This window comes from Papaver somniferum, chromosome 9, assembly GCF_003573695.1.
Source record: "Papaver somniferum cultivar HN1 chromosome 9, ASM357369v1, whole genome shotgun sequence".
Lineage (NCBI taxonomy): Eukaryota > Viridiplantae > Streptophyta > Magnoliopsida > Ranunculales > Papaveraceae > Papaver > Papaver somniferum.
In genome coordinates, this window is record NC_039366.1 from 16,729,015 (window position 1) to 16,750,391 (window position 21,377).

General features: G+C 37.8%; 1 long non-coding RNA gene across 5 annotated transcripts; it reads left to right on the forward strand.

The window, feature by feature from the left end:
- Positions 1-1,434: 1,434 nt before the first annotated feature.
- LOC113310583 lies at positions 1,435-5,075 on the forward strand. Of its 5 annotated transcripts, none has more exons than XR_003341246.1 (6): positions 1,435-1,683; positions 2,118-2,369; positions 3,032-3,645; positions 3,733-3,901; positions 4,149-4,267; positions 4,361-5,075. It is a non-coding gene; the product is annotated as an uncharacterized LOC113310583 (long non-coding RNA). The 5 variants fall into 5 exon arrangements; XR_003341247.1 differs by having other exon boundaries at positions 3,032-3,577; XR_003341245.1 differs by having other exon boundaries at positions 3,032-3,181; positions 3,284-3,901.
- Positions 5,076-21,377: the final 16,302 nt, after the last annotated feature.

Consider the following 21,377-nt stretch of genomic DNA (forward strand, 5'->3'; position numbering starts at 1 on the left):
TTCGTTCATGGTCATGGAAATACATTTTAGCTTGGAGTAGCCACTAACTACATTGCTGAGTTCATGGGTAGCATCTGCGGGTGGGAATGGGCTCTGACAAACCATAAGTTCAAGGTATTCCTCCAATCTGACTCAAAAGCTTGCATCTTGTGGGCAAGATGGCAAAGGGTGTGTGATGGGATGCATTTCTATTCTTTTTAAACATGTTTATCGTGGAGTCTGCTGACCATTTCCAGATAGGGGAGAGAATTGTGTTGGGCGGACCTAGTCTCCTCCTCCTCTTCTTCTTCTATTACTTTGGTCACTCAATAATTCTATTTCTTTTAAATACAATCATCTATTAATTTAACCTTAATCAATGATTAATCACATTAACTAATCATCGTACAAAAATAATTAGGAGGATAATTTTGGAATTGAGATAAGGAGGGACCTAGATTTACTTCTAATGTCTTACCCAAAATAAAACAATGGTCCCCAAAAAAAGACTGGTCCCCAAAAAACCGTTCTTAATGCCTACTAGTGTTCTAGTTCTTGGGTTTGATATTTTTATGGGCTGTAACTTTTGTTTTAGTTCTTGGGTTTAAAGCATATGTAAGGTTGAACTGGGATTATTTGATCCCACGGATTTCAATAATAGTATAAAGAATGTCAAAATGTTGCTAGAAATTTACCTCTCTAAATTCGCATTTGTGGTTCCATTGTATGGTATACAGAGTGAGAAAACATTACTACAAGCTAAGAAAACATATTGTGTTCGTATACAGAAACATGCAATATTTTTTTGTTTGTGCGGCTTGATATAACAGCCACCAGAGTGAACCTACGGGTAGCATGGTTGACCAAATCCAATTTATCTTGCAGTTCAGCGGTTTCGGAATGACATAATCATTCATCAGTAACAGTGGGGTAGGCCATTTATATCAACCGGTAGACTTGAGTGTGATGTCTTTTCTCATGGGTGTCGTGTGCTCGAACAAAACCCAACCAGGTTGTGTATGGGAAGCCTTTATTCAATCAAAATGATATGTTCGTTGGGGCGTAAGTTCCGAGAGAAATCCCGTAAAACACAGTCGGAGTAAGCCTCACAATAAGTAAAAGACACCGCCTATAATTCTTTGTGGTGAGCCCTCCGTGCGCAATTTTTCAGGGATACGCGGCAGTCAGCCTAGGCCCTAGAATTACTGTTACTCAATTTCTCCTTCTTTAAAATGCTAAGTCATATGAGCTCCCACGTGGTACGGTAAGTGTGACACCTCCCTGAAATTAAATTAGATAAAAGCTTTGAGGAAGAGCAATCCTGGTGACGACAAGTGGCAGGCTATTGGCCGAGATATTAAAACATGAATTACACTATGTTTACACCCTGTATTTAACTGGCCGTTTATAACACCGTGAGCAATAACGTGGGTATACAACACTTATGGAAGCATTTCCAACTAACTAATAACTTACACTTGGTTTACACCAAAAACTTAACTGTACGTTATTAACGCCAGTTAGGTAGACAATACATTCGTTACTGTTGCTAAACCTAAATGAGAAATCTACCGCCATATAATCAGAGAAACCCCTGCCATACTTAACTGTTCCTCCTGTCTTCCTCTTCAACAGCTAACCCTAGCTGCCGCTCCAACGCCATATACTCAGAGACTTTTTCTGAGTTTTTAAGCCTTCGATCAGGTAACTCTTTTTCAATTCCAATACATCGAGTTCTAATACTTTTTCCTTCTTCAGGTTAAAATTTGTATATCAACTCTGATTTATGAAAAGATATTGATCAACCCAATTTTTGGAAGTAGAATTGAAGATTGCAAATCATAAGTTCGAATGTTTACTTTTCGGAATTAGAACTTCCGAATATTCAGTTTTCGTATTTCGGTAGTAATCCATTGATTTAGGGAAGAAATACTAGCTATCTTATAGTGCACATAACATGTTTGATTAGAGTGTCCACTACAATCTGTTATACTCGCTATATCCATTGATTTAAAAGGGTTTGTTTACTAAATCTCATTTTAGAATTTTGTATTTTTGACTGTAGTCCAGTTAGGTAGACAATGCATGAAACATATCGATCTAACCTGGTTCATTGTTTTTCTTTTTTCATTTATCAGCCAGACTTAGCAGCTCCATGTGTTGGCATATTGCCCTCATTTTTCAGGTGTGGCTGCATACATGAAATTTATCAGATACTGAAGTTTCCTTGCAGTGCTGAGTCGAGGCAAAATTTTCTCAAATAACAGTATAACTCCATGAAAGTATGAAACTGAATTGCTTTCTTTGAAACTCATTCTAGCTGAACAAAGTAACAATGCGAGAAGGATGCATGAGCACCAATTAGAGTAAACATATGGAGCAACTGTAAGGTACAGAACAAGAATTATGAGAAAAATTCAGATACTATCTTTTATTAATGTCCACAACTTTGATTAGTGTGATCTTTATTTTTCTAGAAAGAGAAATTTCATGTTGACTTCTATTTCATTTTATCAGCAAGTAATACAGATAAACCTTAGGAATCACATATGTAGCCAATTATAGTATGAAAAGAGCAGTGCAGCATCAAGAGTTTACATTTTACTACATGCATCAAAGTAAGTCGAGTAGGCTAGAGGTTTCATCCGAACTTCCAAAAGTTGAGTCAGAAAACTTCTTAAACTTCTATAGTCCTAATCATTATTGTTTCTAAGAAGATACATATTTCGTGGATTGGATTGAATGAAACCATAATGCTTTCTACTTCGTCTGATGATTTGTCCATCTCTCTTGAACACCATCATGTATATTCTTTCTTTTTGTGCAGTAGTTGCATATTATGGAAAGATTTTGAAACTAGGCAAGTTCAAGAATTCCTTTTATTGCAAAGTTCATATTAGCAATACCTATGGAAGTCATGGATTATGTAATAACATTTTCATGAGGCTATTTAAACTTACCTTCTCTTTCTAGAATTACTACTGATGGCCAAACAGTTAACAATTGACTGTTTGTTTGTCACAACTACGGATAACATTATTGGTGGCTGCAGGAAAACAATAATCAAAACAGGCACAAGTAGAGATCATATAGCGGTGGTGACTGAAGTCAGAACGTCTTTTGCTTAGACTAGGCATGGACAATGTGGATTGAGTTCAACAAACAATGGAAGCTTATCCTCATGTCATCCTTGACAACTTCAGTAGAACAAAATTCATCCTAATCTAATTTTTTTTGGATTTTGTAGCATTTATTATCAATGTATAGAAAAGAAGTGAAAATCACGTGTTGTTCTTTTTTGCAGCTCTGCTGATCTCTTAAAACCAGAAGTAGAACTTAAAGGAAAGGAGTGTGCAGTCGTTCGCCAGAGGCAATTGTGTCTGCACAAATTACCCTGAGATATCCTAGATGATATACTCAGCCATGGAATGTCAGAACTGAGCTATGGACTTTTGAAATAAGCATGTTACTAGGTAGAAAAGATGAATCTTTCTGGTATTCTTAAGGTTGAAACTGCACAAGATGCTCCTAAGTTTGGTGGTGGTTATGCTGATTGTGGAGATTGTGGACCTGGTGCAACAAAGAGAACCTGATAATAGTATTTCGTTGATTCCATATCCTCTCAATATCTCTCACTACCGTCATTTTTGTAATATTCTTATGGTTGTACGTGATATATTTGGTTATATGGGTCTGTTAATATCTAGGAATTATGAATCATTTTGCTAAAACATGTTTTTCAATTATCTATAGGTTTAACTGATGCAGTCACAGGCATCCGCTACAATTACATGATAACATAGGTACTGTCATAGTAGCTGTCTCAGAGTCTCATTCGTAGGCAGGTGATTACAGAAAATCTTCCTCAGGCATGTTTGAAAAAAATTGGATTTTATTCTAATGGAAACTTGATATGAGCCAGGTACACGACATTTTCTTTGTAGTGTTGATATATGGTAACCATGAGTGATTTTCGGAATCCAATAAATCTCTGGGTTAGAAGTTTATTGATAATCACTTTCTGTGGCTCTTATTTATAAAACTTTTTGTTTCATCACTTCTTTAATTTAAAAATTTTATCATTTCCTTAAGAGGGATCAGCTGCCACCATTGACATTTTTTAGTGTAAAATCAAGTTGTGTTCTTATATTTTTGCTCTATTACTGCAGTTAAATTATAGGTTTCTTTTAGATGGCAATGGGTTCAGAAGAAGATGAAATACGATCTTCACAATATTGGTGGTGCTCTACGCAGTATAAGAGGAAGGAACATCTGTTAACTGAAGCGGGTTAGTGTTTATACGTCTACTATACGTTTCTTTTTAAAATGATGATATTAGATGCATAAATACTAACCCAATATCATTTAAAAACAACTGCAGATTCTACATATTTCCCAGTTTTGATTGTTGGTTTGACATTACTTCCTGGGCACTTGGGTTTTGTATGGAAGCACATTCAGTTCACTTGATTAATACATGCATGATAGATGCACATGCTATCTGTACAGCTCATATCATCAAGAGTGGTGTATTTATGGAAGATTCACCCAAATAGTTGATGTGGATGAAGATCTAATACAGCGAGATCCAACGATGTTGTTGCCTATGAAGCCAATAATTGGCAAGAACAAGGCTTTGCAGTATATTCAGTTGGACCTCTGGTATCCTAGATCTTACACATGAACATTTTTGCAAGAGAATTCAGGTCAGCTCAAGCCTAAGGTGGGCATACGAACGTGAATACTTAAAGAATATGATCATTATAGTGTCAAACATCGTGTTGTGAATACAAATATGACTACAGCGTTGTATCACTAACTCGATGTTGTGGATGGAGATGGAAGAGGATCTATTGGTTTTGCTGCTGCTGAAGGAAGAGTTGATGTTTGTAGATGCTTGAAGAGTTGGATCTTTGTTTATGATGACGTTGTCTTTAACTCCTCGTGGAGCCAGAAATTGCATCAACTTCATAACAGTTGGTTTTTGCATTCGATGAGCTACAAAATTATATAAATGAGTAATCCAATACTATGATTTACCGACAGTAACACTGCACAGAATAAGAAAACAAATTGAAGAGTGTATGATTTTGCTATTTTAGTGGTGTTTTTTTTTGATCCCTTTATACAGGTGATTTGACGGCTCTTATAGTTGATTCTTTCCAACTGTCTTATCATAAAAAGTCAAATCGTATTATAGTAAAATTTATGAAGGAGTTAACCAAGTCCAAGCTGCATAACTTAAATCCGTACAGCCATGCAAGCTCAGAGCAAACGGAAATCGAAACAACAAAAAATAGACAACTGATGATCCGTCCATCTATAAATAAAAATGAAAAAAGAAAGATATATATGAGATTAAAAATTTAAAATTACTAATAACAAATGCAAGCGATGACAGATGATGAACATTTTCATAGTATTAATTTTTTTTTATTGTGCATCATCTATGTGCAGTGAGATAGGTGACGAGGCGAGGCGAAGTCAAGCCATATCAATTCAAAAATCCGATGTGACGGGGAAGTGAAGCTAGGCCACACCAATTCAAAATCCTAAATGATTCGTTTAAAACGATGTGGTAGAAAGCAAGATGCGGCTTACCAAATCAAAAATCCTAACCATGTATCGGGACCGGACGGGACGAAGCCGAACCACATTAAATCAAAAATGTATTGGAACGGGGCGAGGCGAGGCAAAGCCACGTCAAATCATAAATCCTAAGCATTCATTGGGACCGGGCAAGGCGAAGCCGAGCCACGCTAAATCAAAAATATTAATCGATGGGGCGGGGAGAAGCCCCGCGACACCAAATAAAAATGCACGGTGGGACGAGGCGAAGCCACATCACACCAAACCTGTTGAGGATAATAGTCCCACACTGTTAATGTCCTCTTAATAAACTTAAAATATAATATGGAAGGGCCACTCCACTCATTGCCAATTGATTTTGAGTTGGGCTTGCAGATTTTAATTTGGTATCATAGCTAGGCCCGTGTTTGAGTAGGTCCAACGGTCACCACATAACGTAAGTCCACGTGTTAGACCCAACGAGGCTACACGTGAGGGGGAGTGTTGAGGATAATAGTCCCACATTGTTAATGTCCTCCTAATAAACTTAAAATATAATATGGAAGGGCCACTCCACTCATTGCCAATTGGTTTTGAGTTGGATGCCGGACTTTAATTAAACCAAAAATATGATTAAAAATAAAAGAAAATGATGGTAGATAGTTTTGTTACGCATCGGGCGCAAAATCTAGTTGATATTTATCCTTAGTAATCGCTTTCTGAAATTTCTTTAGCCTAGATTCTGTAACGCATTTCTTATGGATACCATGAGGTGTGGGTTCGAATCCCGTTAACTCCTTCTATTCCCATATCTACATGGGCCAAGGCAGCACAAAAAAATAATACTTATAGCTTGTTTGAGTGCACATCTAGAAACAGTCGACTCAGTGAAATTTTTCTCCGTTTTCCATTCTTTATTCTATCTCTAAATTCTAGCTGCTTGTTGTTATGATATGATTGTCCTCAAAATCTCCTTCCTCGTCTTAATTAATCTTTTTAGTTGATCTTTTTCGTTTTTGGTTCAAGTTTTTTAGCTTTTGTTTTCTCTTTATACGAGTTCTTCGGTTTATACTGATCTCATTGTTTTGCAGATCTCATGGTCTAATTCTTTCAAGGCCTCTTTATTCATCGTCGTCATGGGAAACATTCAGTATTGGATCTTTTATATCCAATATAATCCTTCTTACAACATTATTGTTGCAATCACAATACGTGTTATGGTCATCGTCTGAAGTAGTATTGCAAGCCATCAAAGTCAAGGTGGATTTAAACAATGTCTCAGTATATCCCTCTTTATCATGTATATGATTTAGATGATACTTTCTTCTCATTCTGGTGCAACTTGGATGATCCGAGCCGATTCATGATTTTGAAGAATTTGAATTTCAAAAATTCAAACTTTCCCCCTATGAAACTGCGTAATTTTGGGATGACCATTTTGTTGCCGAAAAGCATGGTCAAGTGTTATTGTTTTCAATACCGTTGATTTTTGTCAATTATCCGCAAAAATCTTGTTACCTTTTTTACAAGATAAAATTTATTCTCCTTTAACGAGAATCAGTTAAGGCCTTGTTTGGTAAATTTATGATTATCAATTTATGATTGATTATGATTTTGATATAATCATTTTTAAAATAAATTTTCGCGAACATTTTTTTCCCAATAATTGATTATCTTATAATGATGATCACAAAAGGGAGAGGAAAGGACAATGATCTAGATCTTTTTTTTAGTCCTATGTTGTTTTTTTGTCTCTCTTGATAGTTTAGAGAAAATAAGAAGAAAAAATTGAATTTGAGTTTGTTAGAAAAAAATAATTGATTATAATAAATTTTCAAAACAATTTTTTTCGATTTACGGAAATAATGGATTTTTTCAATTATGATTAAAATAATCAATTATTATAATGGTTAACAAACACATATATAATCCATTAGAATCTGCATAATGGTTACCAAACAACCCCTAAGGAAATCCTTTCTCCATTTATAAGTTATCCCAAAAACTTGAGCCTCTCACACAATATTCAATTCCTTTTCTATAGTTCAGTTTCTGCAGTCATGGCTTCTTCTTCAACCCTCAAATCACTGCTATCACTTCAAAGATGCAATACACAAAAATAAGGGATACCTGGCAGGCCTCGAAAGGGGTATAAAAATTAAGCGCAATGAAAACGGGGGCCTACAGTAATACCGCAAGTGCACGGTCGTCGGTTGTAACTCGTGCAAGTACGGGTCGATCCACAGAGATCGGGTGTGTTTGGAGTGTTTAGCTAATTGGGTTCCTAAATTGCTATTGGGCTATGAAGCCTTTTGGCTTAAATTGGGCTTTTGAGTACTAATGGGTTTGTTCACAATAAAATGAACTGAGCTTGGGATCAGTTGGTATTTGAAGTGTAAATGGGCTTTGGCCTTAAACTTAAGCTTTTGATTAAGCCCACAGTTGATTGGATTGGGCTTTTAACCTTAACCTAAACTGGGCTTTGAGCCTTAATGAAATGGGCCTCAGTGAACTAAACCTTGGGCTTTTGTATCTTTGGAATTGCACTGGGCCTTTGGATTCAGTTGGCTTTGGAAGGCAGCAGCAGTAGCAAGACAGCTGCAAGGGAAGAACTGGCAGCACCAGGTAGCAGTACTGCAACAACAGCAGCAGCAGCTTGGCAGTGCTGCACAGCAGCAGCAGTTTGCAAGGCAGGGGAAGAGAGCAATGCAGCAAAGGAGCTGCAGCAGACAACAGCAACAGCAGAAGTGGAGCAAACAATGCAAAGCAGCAGTGCAGTGCAGTGAAAGAAAACAGCAACAGCAGCTGCAGGGCAGTGAAAGCAAAGATGGCAGTGAAGCAAAGATAATGCAATAAAGAAGATGGCTAACAAAATAAACAAAAGGAAACACAAACAGGGCAACACATGGCAAAAGCAAAGAGCAAAACAAGATGAACCAAGGCCTAAGGCCAAGGGCAGGGATGTGGTGAAGCTAACAGAGCAAGGCTAAGCTAAGGCAAGATTACAGGAGGTATACTAAAAGAATGGGAAGAGAATTAGCTTGCTCATTGTCACTAGTGAGCACTAATTTCTCCCAATGCTCAATCAACAGTGCAACCTAAGCATACACAAGGAATGGCAAGAAAATCAGCTTGCTATGAGCACTGATTTCTTCCATTGCACAATCACATCAATGCTTCACAGATATCTAGCCTAGCATTCCATCAATTGTGACAACAAATTAAACACAACATTACACAAACATTACATGGCAGTGAGCAACAACAGTGAACTAACATGACAAGTTAACAATGAACATAAAACAAAGTTTCTCCCAATGCAGCAAACATGACAAGGAACAATAACAAACATCAACAGGAGCCTCAAGCATTAACAGGACACAAGTAACAGGCATTAACAATTTTTACAACATAACAGGAGCATCCTAAGCATAACAGGAGACAAACAATTTTGAACATAAACATAACATGAACATAAGCATAACAGGACACAAGTAACATGAGCATGAAACTGAACTGAGCTGAAACTGAAAATTAACATTTTAACAGAACTTGAAAGTTCTGGATGCAGGCTAATCCAAACATAGTTTTTACAACAATCCCACAATACCTATTTATACCCACAGACAGTTAGGGTTCTACCCATTTTCACCCAAAATAACAGTAGCTAGGGTTTGTGATTACTCACCCAATTTGACACAACCACTCCATTTTGATGTCGACCCATTACTCTATTTGTCCTTCTCTACCTCTCCATGCCTTCAATTGCGTCAATTTCTAGCTATCAACCTAGTTCCTCGAGTTCACATGCCATCAGTGAGAGGCGTGAAATGGATGAACTAACTTGACAGTTAGGAGAGATGGTGGCGTCTGTGATGTCGGGGAAGTGGGTGGTTTGGCAGTGGAAATGGGGGTGAAGTGAAGGCTGGTACGGTGGAGGCAGGAGATGGTGTTTGGTGGTGGCAGGACATGGTGTCTCTGCAGAGGGAGGTGATGGAGGAGAGGCTCGACTGTTTGGGAGAAGGGGGTGTCTGGTTAGCTGGTATAGGTTCGGTTGCTAGGGTGTTAGGCGGATTCACCGAGTCTTGATGTTCTGTGACTCTGAGCTGCGAGATGCGAAGATGGTAGGTAGATCGGACGGTGATGTGAAGTGAAGCTTGTAGCGACCGTCAGATTTTTTGATACAACGAAGTTAACGGCTCTAGATGGGGTTCGGTGTTGTAGTGTAAGGCGGAGATATCAAACGTTGATGAACAGCAAGGGAGCGACCGTTGGATTCAACTACCATCTAATCTGAAGGCTTGGAATTTCAGCGCTGTGGTGCTTGGCAGAGACTTCAGATTTTGATGATCTATGAAGGAGCGACCATCGGATGCTTCTGGGAACTGATCTGACGGCTGAGAACGGAGGCGCTTTTGTGTGTAGAAAATGAGGTTGTGCGCACCATTCTTCGCGGCTTCCTTGCGTAATTTCTCCCGGCTTTTCACTACTTTTCTGCTCTTTTCGCTCCGCGACTCATCCGAACTTTATTTATTACCAAAAAATGCAAAATTAATTAATAAAAATATTTATTCTTGAAAACAATGAAAATACAGAATATGGGATAAAATGTAGAATTAATGCACAAGAGATGAGTTAAAATGCCAACAAAAAGGGATAAATATATACAATATTTGGCACTCATCAAATACCCCCAAACCTGAATTTTACTTGTCCTCAAGTAAAACAAAACTAAGGAAATCCTAACTATACCACTGTCGCTGGTCTCTCGAATGCATTTAGCGTATGCACTAAGCCTTTTAAACCACTAAGTATCCCTAGTGGACGAGTTGAAGTCTCGTGAAGGTTTGCTTAGAACGTACCTACAAAGTTCTAGGTCAAAATATAAGCTCATATTCCATCAAATGTGACATGTGCAAAACAGTTAAGCTCACAGCAAAATGGAGATGTCAATCTAGCTATCGAAGGCACAATCCTAGCACTGATAACAAAAAAAGACATGTGATAAGAGTGTAAAGTGTATCTACACATGTGTAAAGAAAGATCTGAAGTTATGACTACTAATCACCAAGAGATAGTTTCTCAGGCTAAGAACTGAGGTCGAAATCTAGCTAGCTGTCCGGACTTTACGAGAATTGTGAATGAGTTGGAGGTATTTCACAATTACTCGCGTTGTACATCAATGGCATACACCCTCCTTGCTTATTACAATAAAACACAAAAGATGACTCTTTACATGACTCTTATTTACATTGACTACTCTCTTTTATTTTTGGAACAAGAGAGAATGGAATTGATAAATACTTGATTTTTTTTTATTTATTTTTTTTTGAATAAGGAAACACTTTTGATACATATACAAAAGGAAACAAAAGATTACATGACACTTTGCAAGAGGTATCCCTTTTTGATGCACCCAGTTAAATTCGATGGTTGTCTTTCTTAATGTAACCTCCACCTTCTATCCCAACCAACCAAAGAACAAGCTAGTCAAGTTTCGTTCAGTATTCTAAAGTGATTGGCAATCGTGACTTCCTATCAAACACCTTGAAGATCGAGGCTATACATGTATTGGTAGATCGTGCGCGTGCAAGTTTCTTATCACTATGTGAATTGTGCTAGAATCAGGGTGCCTAAATATCTAGACTAAGACTCCTAATAATTACATATTTGCACAAGAGTCAACATTTCAAGGTAAATGAGCTCGATTTTTATGTTTTGTTTTTTCAATTTTTAATTTTTTTTATTTTGATTTTTCAATTTTTTTGGAATTTTTCAATTTTTTCAAAAAGATGGAGTTTTGTTTTCAATTATGGCATATTATCGTGGTATCTACTCTATACCCCCAAACCTAAACTAAACATTGTCCTCAATGTTTCAAAATATGGAAAGAATTAAAATGCAACATATGGAAAGGGACATGCTGAGTAGAGGAAAAGGAGAGAGAATACCCGATTTCGGCGAAAGCAGAATTAAAACTCCGTTATTCAAGGCAAAAATCCAACATATTTCAGCCGAGATCATATTGGATTAGCAAAATATATACAAAAGGAACAAAAGGGTTTTTAAGAAATTTTATCTACTGGATTATATACAAAAAAAATCACCATACACCAAAAGTCTAAAGAGTTGAGGATCAACCCAAAAGAAAAAGTGTAGAGACATGGAAAGTTTCAAAACACTAAAATTGGACTTAAATGGGAGAAAAATAAAACTTTTTTTTTTTTTTTTTTTTTTTAGAAAAAGAAAATAAAATTTGGTTTTTGAATGGGAGCAAGCCCACTGTTTGTCCTCTAATGGAATGGAAGGCTGCGGCTCACGAAACACTAAGTTTTAACTTTGAAAGTTGAATTTGGCCCAGTTGGTTAAGGCCCGACGTTTGTTTTAAAACTTTGGTTTCGAGGTCCACTCTTGAGTGGAAACAAGCCCACATTCGGTTATAAGCTCAGCTGGGTTTAAACCCAGAGTCCAAAATACAAGTCCAATGAAAGAATTTAAACAAGCCCACAAATTAAACAACAAGCCCAAAAATAAATTATTACAAACCCAAAATAGAAAAATAAAAAGCCCAAAAAATTGGGTTAATTATTACAAGCCCACAATTAAAGAAATTTGGAAGCCCACAGGTTGGGTTCTCTCAATGGAATGGGTTTAGGCTTACCTTTTTAGCACAACCCAGCTGCTCTGATATTGTTGCAAAAACCCAGTTGGGTTTTGGTTCTTTTCCTTGGTGGCGTCCCAGCAGAGGAAAAACAGGTTCAGAACAGCAGGTCCAACAGCAAATGAAGTGAAGCAGATGCAGATGCAAATGCTATGCAGTGAAATGCAAAAATAGCTAATAAAACAACAAGAAAAACACAGCACCAGTCCCCGGCAGCGGCGCCAAAAACTTGGTAGGCCTCAAAGATATTATATTTAAATGCAAAATGGTCCCCGGCAGCGGCGCCAAAAACTTGGTAGGCCCGGGAAAGCGTGAAAATTCTTTAACAGAACAAAGTTCTGGACACTGGCTATTCCAGCATACTCTCTCACACACACCCACAGTCCCAATTTATACCCACAGACCCCATTTCCCCAAAATACAAAATTAGGGTTCTTCACCCAAATCCCAAAATCAAACAACACAGAAATTAGGTATTTGATTCTACCTAATTTGATAGTACAATTTGAACCCATGTTTCTCTCTATTCGTCTCCAGGCTTTCCCTAACAGAAATTAGGGTTTTCTATAAAAATCCCCAAAAACCTAATTTGGACAGTTGAAATTAGGGTTTCGAATTTTACTCACCAAACATGTGATTTGACACTTCAATCGTCGACCCATTATTTTCCTTGTTCACCTGCTCCATCCCATGCTTCAATTGCATCTTTCCAACTCGTCCTATTTTATTGATTTCTTCCCTAGGTTTTTAGAGAGAAATTAGGGAAGAAAACTATATAATAGAAGGCTAGAACAAGGGGGTAATGATGGAGAAAGATAGGGGTGATGATGGTGGAGGTGTGGTGGTGGCAGTGGAGTTGAAGAAGGTGGTGGCGTACATGGTGGTTGCAGAGCTCTCTGCACATGGTCTGTGAAGGAGAAGGTGAAATCGATGTTTTGGGAGAAGGGTGCGTTTGGGTAGCTGGTATAGGGTTTGGTGCTCCAGTGTGTGGCGGCTTCATCAAGTTTTGATGTTTTGTGACTCTGAGCTGCGGGATGCGAAGATGGTTGGTAGATGTAACGGTGAGATAAGAGATGAATCGATGCAACCGTTGGATTTTGAAACACAACGAAGTCAACGGTGTTAGATGATGTTAGGTACTGTAGTGTTAAGCGGAAGTATCGAGATTTGATGCGCAGGCAAAGAAGCGACCGTAGGATCTAAATGTGATCTAATCTGAAGGCTTGGAATTTAAGCGCTGTGGTGTTTGGCAGAGACTTCAGATTTTGATGCTCTATGAATGAGCGACCGTAGGATGATGAGTTGGATCCAATCTAACGGTTGAGAATAAAGGCGGGTATGGATATAGAAAATGGGTTTGGGTAAGGGTTTTGGGCCTTGGGTATGCCAAGCCCATATCTTCTTTAAGAACAATTCTTCCTTCTTGAGCCCATTCCTAGCTTTTTGGTCTTGTGCGCACCATTCTTTGCGGCTTCCTTGCGTAATTTCTTCCGGCTTTTCACTACTCTTCAACTCTTTTCCGCTCCGCAAGTTATCTAGACTTTATTTATTACCTAAAAATGCAAAATTAAGTAAGAAAAATATTTATTCTTGAAAACAATGAAAATACAGAATATGGGATAGAATGTAGAATTAATGCACAAAAGATGAGTTAAATGCCAACAAAAAGGGATAGATATATACAATATTTGGCACTCATCAAATACCCCCAAACCTGAATTTTACTTGTCCTCAAGTAAAACAAAACTAAGGAAATCCTAACTATACCACTGTCGTTGGTCTCTCGAATGCATTTAGCGTATGCACTAAGCCTTTTAAACCACTAAGTGTCCCTAGTGGACGAGTTGAAGTCTCGTGAAGGTTTGCTTAGAACGTACCTACAAAGTTCTAGGTCAAAATATAAGCTCAGATTCCATCAAATGTGACCTGTGCAAAACAGTTTAAGCTCACAACAAAATGGAGATGTCAATCTAGCTATCAAAGGCACAATCCTAGCACTGATAACAAAAAAAGACATGTGATAAGAGTGTAAAGTGTATCTACACATGTGTAAAGAAAGATCTGAAGTTATGACTACTAATAACCAAGAGATAGTTTCTCAGGCTAAGAACTGAGGTCGAAATCTAGCTAGCTGTCCGGACTTTACGAGAATTGTGAATGAGTTGGAGGTATTTCACAATTACTCGCGTTGTACATCAATGGCATACACCCTCCTTGCTTATTACAAAAACAACAAAATGACTCTTTACATGACTCTTATTTACATTGACTATTCTCTTTTTATTTTTGGAACAAGAGATGATGGAATTGATAAATACTTGATTTTTTTTTTTTTTTTTTTTTTTTTTTTTTTTTTTTTTTTTTTTTTTTTTTTTTTTTTTTTTTTTTTTTTTTTTTTTTTTTTTTTTTTTTTTTTTTTTTTTTTTTTTTTTTTTTTTTTTTTTTTTTTTGGAAGAAGGAAACACTTTTGATATAATTACAAAAGGAAACAAAAGATTACATGACACTTTGCAAGAGGTAGCCCTTTTTGATGCACCCAGTTAAATTCGATGGTTGTCTTTCTTAATGTAACCTCCACCTTCTATCCCAACCAACCAAAGAACAAGCTAGTCAAGTTTCGTTCAGTATTCTAAAGTGATTGGCAATCGTGACTTCCTATCAAACACCTTGAAGATTGAGGCCATACATGTATTGGTAGATCGTGCGCGTGCAAATTTCTTATCACTATGTGAATTGTGCTAGAATCAGGGTGCCTAAATATCTAGACTAGGACTCCTAATAATTACATATTTGCACAAGAGTCAACATTTAAAGGTAAATGAGCTCCATTTTTATGATTTTTCATTTTTTAATTTTTTTTTGATTTTTTTTTTCATTTTTTTTTCAAAAAGAAGGAGTTCTTGTTTTCAATTATGGCATATTATCATGGTATCTACTCTATACCCCAAACCTAAACTAAACATTGCCCTCAATGTTTCAAAATATGGAAAGAATTAAAATGCAACATATGGAAAGGGTCATGCTGAGTAGAGTAAAAGGAGAGAGAATACCCGATTTCGGCGAAAGCAGAATTAAAACTCCGTTATTCAAGGCAAAAATCCAACATATTTCAGCCGAGATCATATTGGATTAGCAAAATATATACAAAAGGAACAAAAGGGTTTTAAGAAATTTTATATCTACTGGATTATATACAAAAAATTCACCATACACTATTAATCTAAAGAGTTGAGGATCAACCCAAAAGACGAAGTGTAGACATTTCAACAGCTTCACACAATAATAATATGATAGAAACGCAAGTGAAACTGTGAAACAAAATGAGCTACCCCCAAACCTGGATTTTACAGAAGATATAGTTTTGAAAACAAAATCGCGCAGTTTTGGGGGTTCATCATGTACAAGGTCTAGCTCAAAGTGAACTGTGCTAGGGACGGGCAAACATGCAATTTCCAACTGTGGTTCCTCAAAGATATTATACTTAGAAGCAAAATAGTCCAAAAGGACTTGGGAAGCATACAGTTCCAATCCTAGATTAGGAATTTTCAGAAAAATTGGTTTTACAATATTGGTACAAACCAAATCTAGGTTGGGTGGAAGGCCAACAGATTGTGACTCATGTAGGAGAATAGGTGCGTCATTATTAATCAAATCAAAATCTCCTAAATCATCTACACATGTCACATCATGCTCACAATCATCAATCAGTTTAGCAAGTTCACACTCAGAATCATCAACATCATCAACAAATTTATTCTCATGCATCGGCAAATCAGGAGAAATATCACAATGTGACCTAGGTAGAGAATCAGACACATCAAATATATTTTCATGCATATTAGTGTCTACAGAAGATTCAACTATTCTTATGTCATGCTCATCTTCACAGAATAATTGTACGAATCCCATGTCAATATCAAAATCATATGAATTACAATGAGTATTAGAAAAAACAACATTCATGAAGGTCGAGGGCGAGAAGCCATATGTTTTTGAACCAACAGGTTCCACAATATTTTCATGTTCTTCTAACATATCATCATAATCATCATAATCATCATCATGGTAGCATGCATATTGGTCCTCATTAACAGTGGTGGTGTCATTAGTCGATTCATGTTCCTCTAAATTAGGTTCATATTCAACATTATTTACATGAATGGGACTAGACACTTCATTAGGGACAACATACATTTCCTCATGAATTTCCTCCTTTTGTAGGTGAAGCAAAATCTGATCTAAATGTGCATGAATTCGTGATGTAGATCTATCATAGTCTTGCTTACAGAGTCTTAAAGCTTCTGTGGTGGAGTCTAAATTCATGGGAGTACAAAATTCTTCATGTTCAAATTGTGGTGAATGGTACATGTGTGCATGGTCATTAGGGTTTACAAAATATTGATCGCAACCCTCAAAGGATTGATTATGGTCCCAATGACTACCATTCTCACAATTTATGGGCATTTCATACATTGGATTTTCTCTAGATTGCCTAAAATTATGCAAAATATGACAATGCTCAACAGGGTGGTCTAAACTACCACATGCGGGACATGCATAGATTTCAGGTTGCCTAAGAAAATTAGATGTGACAGATTCCTCATGTGATTGCATTTCTAAAGCTGTGATTCGAGCTTCTATTTGATCCATAAGTGATGATTGGGTGAGTGAGGCACTAGCAAAACGTTCATTTTCACGTTGCGATGAATGATGCATGTATGAATAGTCATTAGGGTTCATGTATTGCGGCTCGGGACTTTGAAAATGTCCATAATAATTCCTATGACTATTGACATCATGGTCCGTGGAAGGTTCATAACGTGAAGTTTGTCCATAAGCAAGTTCTCTAAGAGTTTTATTTCCATCCCCAGGAGCAGACCAAAATCCAGACATGATTGGCTCAAAAGCTAAGTAACTATGTTACAAAGCCCAAAATTTGGTTTTTTAAAGGGTTTGGATTTTTGGGAAAAATTTGGTTTTGGTGGGAGACATTTGAAAATTTGGTTTAAAAATGGGAGCAAAAGAAAATTTTGGTTTTTTTTTTTTTTTTTTTGAAAAAGAAAATAAAATTTGGTTTTTGAATGGGAGCAAGCCCACTGTTGGTCCTCTAATGGAATGGAAGGCTGCGGCTCACGAAACACTAAGTTTTAACTTTGAAAGTTGAATTTGGCCCAGTTGGTTAAGGCCCGACGTTTGTTTTAAAACTTTGGTTTCGAGGTCTACTCTTGAGTGGAAGCAAGCCCACATTCGGTTATAAGCTCAGCTGGGTTTAAACCCAGAGTCCAAAATACAAGTCCAATGGAAGAATTTAAACAAGCCCACACAAAATAAATACAAGCCCACAAATTAAACAAACAAGCCCAAAAATAATTAATTACAAACCCAAAATAGAGAAATAAAAAGCCCAAAAAATTGGGTTAATTATTACAAGCCCACAATTAAAGAAATTTGGAAGCCCACAGGTTGGGTTCTCTCAATGGAATGGGTTTAGGCTTACCTTTTTAGCACAGCCCAGCTGCTCTGATATTGTTGCAAAAACCCAGTTGGGTTTTGGTTCTTTTCCTTGGTGGCGTCCCAGCAGAGGAAAAACTGGTTCAGAACAGCAGGTCCAACAGCAAATGAAGTGAAGCAGATGCAGATGCAAATGCTATGCAATGAAATACAAAATAGCTAATAAAACAACAAGAAAAACACAGCACCAATCCCCGCCAACGGCGCCAAAAACTTGGCAGGCCTCGAAAGGGGTATAAAAATTAAGCGCAATGAAAACGGGGGCCTACAGTAATACCGCAAGTGCACGGTCGTCGGTTGTAACTCGTGCAAGTACGGGTCGATCCACAGAGATCGGGTGTGTTTGGAGTGTTTAGCTAATTGGGTTCCTAAATTGCTATTGGGCTATGAAGCCTTTTGGCTTAAATTGGGCTTTTGAGTACTAATGGGTTTGTTCACAATAAAATGAACCGAGCTTGGGCTCAGTTGGTATTTGAAGTGTAAATGGGCTTTGGCCTTAAACTTAAGCTTTTGATTAAGCCCACAGTTGATTGGATTGGGCTTTTAACCTTAACCTAAACTGGGCTTTGAGCCTTAATGAAATGGGCCTCAGTGAACTAAACCTTGGGCTTTTGTATCTTTGGAATTGCACTGGGCCTTTGGATTCAGTTGGCTTTGGAAGGCAGCAGCAGTAGCAAGACAGCTGCAAGGGAAGAACTGGCAGCACCAGGTAGCAGTACTGCAACAACAGCAGCAGCAGCTTGGCAGTGCTGCACAACAGCAGCAGTTTGCAAGGCAGGGGAAGAGAGCAATGCAGCAAAGGAGCTGCAGCAGAAAACAGCAACAGCAGAAGTGGAGCAAACAATGCAAAGCAGCAGTGCAGTGCAGTGAAAGAAAACAGCAACAGCAGCTGCAGGGCAGTGAAAGCAAAGAAGGCAGTGAAGCAAAGATAATGCAATAAAGAAGATGGCTAACAAAATAAACAAAAGGAAACACAAACAGGGCAACACATGGAAAAAGCAAAGAGCAAAACAAGATGAACCAAGGCCTAAGGCCAAGGGCAGGGATGTGGTGAAGCTAACAGAGCAAGGCTAAGCTAAGGCAAGATTACAGGAGGTATACTAAAAGAATGGGAAGAGAATTAGCTTGCTCATTGTCACTAGTGAGCACTAATTTCTCCCAATGCTCAATCAACAGTGCAACCTAAGCATACACAAGGAATGGCAAGAAAATCAGCTTGCTATGAGCACTGATTTCTTCCATTGCACAATCACATCAATGCTTCACAGATATCTAGCCTAGCATTCCATCAATTGTGACAACAAATTAAACACAACATTACACAAACATTACATGGCAGTGAGCAACAACAGTGAACTAACATGACAAGTTAACAATGAACATAAAACAAAGTTTCTCCCAATGCAGCAAACATGACAAGGAACAATAACAAACATCAACAGGAGCCTCAAGCATTAACAGGACACAAGTAACAGGCATTAACAATTTTTACAACATAACAGGAGCATCCTAAGCATAACAGGAGACAAACAATTTTGAACATAAACATAACATGAACATAAGCATAACAGGACACAAGTAACATGAGCATGAAACTGAACTGAGCTGAAACTGAAAATTAACATTTTAACAGAACTTGAAAGTTCTGGATGCAGGCTAATCCAAACATAGTTTTTACAACAATCCCACAATACCTATTTATACCCACAGACAGTTAGGGTTCTACCCATTTTCACCCAAAATAACAGTAGCTAGGGTTTGTGATTACTCACCCAATTTGACACAACCACTCCATTTTGATGTCGACCCATTACTCTATTTGTCCTTCTCTACCTCTCCATGCCTTCAATTGCGTCAATTTCTAGCTATCAACCTAGTTCCTCGAGTTCACATGCCATCAGTGAGAGGCGTGAAATGGATGAACTAACTTGACAGTTAGGAGAGATGGTGGCGTCTGTGATGTCGGGGAAGTGGGTGGTTTGGCAGTGGAAATGGGGGTGAAGTGAAGGCTGGTACGGTGGAGGCAGGAGATGGTGTTTGGTGGTGGCAGGACATGGTGTCTCTGCAGAGGGAGGTGATGGAGGAGAGGCTCGACTGTTTGGGAGAAGGGGGTGTCTGGTTAGCTGGTATAGGTTCGGTTGCTAGGGTGTTAGGCGGATTCACCGAGTCTTGATGTTCTGTGACTCTGAGCTGCGAGATGCGAAGATGGTAGGTAGATCGGACGGTGATGTGAAGTGAAGCTTGTAGCGACCGTCAGATTTTTTGATACAACGAAGTTAACGGCTCTAGATGGGGTTCGGTGTTGTAGTGTAAGGCGGAGATATCAAACGTTGATGAACAGCAAGGGAGCGACCGTTGGATTCAACTACCATCTAATCTGAAGGCTTGGAATTTCAGCGCTGTGGTGCTTGGCAGAGACTTCAGATTTTGATGATCTATGAAGGAGCGACCATCGGATGCTTCTGGGAACTGATCTGACGGCTGAGAACGGAGGCGCTTTTGTGTGTAGAAAATGAGGTTGTGCGCACCATTCTTCGCGGCTTCCTTGCGTAATTTCTCCCGGCTTTTCACTACTTTTCTGCTCTTTTCGCTCCGCGACTCATCCGAACTTTATTTATTACCAAAAAATGCAAAATTAATTAATAAAAATATTTATTCTTGAAAACAATGAAAATACAGAATATGGGATAAAATGTAGAATTAATGCACAAGAGATGAGTTAAAATGCCAACAAAAAGGGATAAATATATACAATATTTGGCACTCATCAAATACCCCCAAACCTGAATTTTACTTGTCCTCAAGTAAAACAAAACTAAGGAAATCCTAACTATACCACTGTCGCTGGTCTCTCGAATGCATTTAGCGTATGCACTAAGCCTTTTAAACCACTAAGTATCCCTAGTGGACGAGTTGAAGTCTCGTGAAGGTTTGCTTAGAACGTACCTACAAAGTTCTAGGTCAAAATATAAGCTCATATTCCATCAAATGTGACATGTGCAAAACAGTTAAGCTCACAGCAAAATGGAGATGTCAATCTAGCTATCGAAGGCACAATCCTAGCACTGATAACAAAAAAAGACATGTGATAAGAGTGTAAAGTGTATCTACACATGTGTAAAGAAAGATCTGAAGTTATGACTACTAATCACCAAGAGATAGTTTCTCAGGCTAAGAACTGAGGTCGAAATCTAGCTAGCTGTCCGGACTTTACGAGAATTGTGAATGAGTTGGAGGTATTTCACAATTACTCGCGTTGTACATCAATGGCATACACCCTCCTTGCTTATTACAATAAAACAACAAAATGACTCTTTACATGACTCTTATTTACATTGACTTTTCTCTTTTTATTTTTGGAACAAGAGATGATGGAATTGATAAATACTTGATTTTTTTTTCTTTTTTTTTTTTCATTGAGAAGGAAACACTTTTGATACATATACAAAAGGAAACAAAAGATTACATGACACTTTGCAAGAGGTAGCCCTTTTTGATGCACCCAGTTAAATTCGATGGTTGTCTTTCTTAATGTAACCTCCACCTTCTATCCCAACCAACCAAAGAACAAGCTAGTCAAGTTTCGTTCAGTATTCTAAAGTGATTGGCAATCGTAACTTCCTATCAAACACCTTGAAGATCGAGGCCATACATGTAT